Source organism: Oratosquilla oratoria, chromosome 28, assembly GCF_046742065.1.
Source record: "Oratosquilla oratoria isolate Oo_2021 chromosome 28, ASM4674206v1, whole genome shotgun sequence".
In the NCBI taxonomy this organism is placed as follows: Eukaryota; Metazoa; Arthropoda; class Malacostraca; order Stomatopoda; family Squillidae; genus Oratosquilla; species Oratosquilla oratoria.
In genome coordinates this window covers 31,408,782-31,411,281 of record NC_134804.1, presented here as the reverse complement: position 1 = coordinate 31,411,281, position 2,500 = coordinate 31,408,782, and the positions used below count along the sequence as shown (strand labels likewise).

At 45.1% G+C, this 2,500-nt stretch overlaps 1 protein-coding gene across 4 annotated transcripts in view; it reads right to left on the bottom strand.

Moving 5' to 3' along the window:
- Nucleotides 1–2,500, bottom strand: part of LOC143040275 (vascular endothelial growth factor receptor 3-like) — a 26,195-nt gene that overhangs the window by 9,506 nt on the left and 14,189 nt on the right. The gene's annotated exons all lie outside the window — the stretch shown is intronic.

Below are 2,500 nucleotides of genomic sequence, written 5' to 3'. Positions count from 1 at the left end.
TCGATGGAGTGGTTGGGAAGTGTGGAGTTCCAGGAAAGAATCGTAGTGGAGAGTTGATGGTGGAAATGTGTCTAGAAAGAGAGTTGATGATAGCAAATACAGTGTTTCGGAAGAAAGTCAAGCATAAGTACACATGGGAGAGGGTGGTGGAGGGAAGGGTGGTAGATAGGGCGCTAATGGATTATGTAGTGGTAAATAGGATTATGATAGGAAGAGTTAAGGATGTACATGGGGAATATCAGATCATTTTTTGGTGGAAGGTAAGCTGAGAGTGGAGGATAGATGGAGAAAGAGGAAAGGGACAAAAGGAAGGGAGGTTCTTAGAGTGAACTCCTTGAATGAAAAGGAAAAGGAGAAGGAGTACGAAAAGAAGCTGAAGGAGGAGTGGGAGGGAGTAAAGGATGGAGCAGAGATGGGTGTGGAGGAGGAATGGGGATGGTTCAAGGAGGGAGTCTTAAAGTGTGCAAGGATGGTGTGTGGAACAAGAAGGACAGGGGGAAATAGAAGAAAGGGTAGTGAATGGTGGGATGAGGAAACAAAGAAGGTTGTAGAAGAGAAGAAGCGAGCATTCACAGATTGGTTACAAAAGAGGACGGGGGAGTCATATGAGACGTACAAAGAAAAGAAAAGAGAAGTAAAGCAAAAGGTAAAGGAGGCAAAGAGGAGAGCAGATGTGAAATGGGGTAGGAGTATGACAGAAAATTTTGAAAGTAATAAAAAGATGTTTTGGAAAGAAATTAAGAGAGGAAGAGGAGGCGAATCAAGTAGGGAAGAAAAGGTAAAAGGTACAGATGGAGAGATGATAATGGAAGAGATGGCAGTAAGGGGAAGATGGGCAGAATATTTTAGGGAGTTGCTAAATGTGAAGGAGGATAGGGAAGGAAAGATAGCTGCAGTGGGAAATGCTAAGAAAATGAGAGTGATGAGTGAGGAGAATGGAGGAGAAATAAGGAAGGATGAGGTGAAGGCAGTTGTAAAGATGATGAAAGCAGGTAAGGCACCTGGTCTGGATGGTTGCCATGCAGAATGTCTGAAAAAGGGAGGTTCAGTGATGGTGGACTGGTTGGTGAGGTTATTTAATGTTTGCTGGAGAGAGGGTAGAGTACCGGAGGACTGGAGAAGTGCCTGTATAGTTCCTCTTTACAAGGGAAAAGGGGACAAGTGTGAATGTAATAGTTTCAGAGGGATTAGCCTGTTAAGTGTAGTAGGGAAGGCTTATGGGAGGATCTTAATTGAGAGGATTAGGAGAGGAACAGAAGGAGTAATTGGTGAGGAACAGTGTGGATTTAGGACAGGTAGAGGTTGTGTAGATCAGATCTCTGTGGTAAGACAGATATGTGAGAAAGCTATAGGAAAGGGGAAGGATGTTTTTTGGGCTTTTATGGATCTGGAAAAGGCTTATGATAGGGTAGACAGAAAGGCACTGTGGGAGGTTATGCAGATTTATGGGATAGGAGGAAAGCTTTTGGGAGCTGTCAAGAGTTTTTATGAGAGTAGTAGAGCTTGTGTCAGGATTAGAAATGGAGAGAGTGAGTGGTTTGAAGTAAAGGTGGGACTTCGTCAAGGATGCGTTATGTCGCCCTGGCTGTTCAACTTATACATGGATGGGGTGGTGCGAGAGGTGAATGCGAGGGTAATGGGCAGGGATTGAGATGGTTAAAGAAAATGGAGAAAAGTGGGAGGTGAGCCAGCTGTTGTTTGCGGACGACACTGCGCTTGTGGCAGGGTCAGAGGGATTGAGGAAGCTGGTGGCAGAGTTTGGGAGAGTATGTGATAGAAGAAAGCTAAAGATAAATGTGGGTAAAAGTAAGGTGATGAGATGTACAAGGGGTGAAAGTGGCAGTGGACTGGAAGTGAACATTAAGGGAGAGCGACTGGAGGAAGTGGATAGTTTTAGATACTTGGGTGCAAGTGTAGCAGGAAAAGGTGGAGTGAAGGTGGAGGTAGAATGTAGATTGAGAGAAGCGAGTAAATGCCTTGGTGGATTAAAGAGTGTAATGAGGAATAGACATTTGGGAATGGATGCGAAGAGGAGACTGTATGAAGGAGTGATTGTGCCAACAGCACTGTATGGGGCAGAAACGTGGAACATAAGAGAAGAAGAGAGAAGGAGTTTGAATGTGTTTGAGATGAGGTGTCTGAGAAGTATGGTGGGGGTTACTAGGCTGGATAGAGTGAGAAATGAGGAGGTGAGGAGGAGAACAGGGGTGAAAAAGGATTTGGGAGATAGGGTTGATGAAAGAATATTAGGATGGTTTGGACATATGGAAAGAATGAGTGAAGAAAGACTAGTAAAAGAGGTATGGAAGGCAGATGTGGAGGGAGTGAACATGAGGGGACGTCCTAGGATGAGGTGGATGGATCGGGTGAAGGGGGCTTTGGGGAAGAGGGGAATGTCTGTTGAGGAAGGACAGGAGAGGACGGAAGACAGAGGTGAGTGGAGAATGGTTGTATATGGATGATGTTGTGATTGCATGAGGAGGAATGGAAGGGGTGGGGG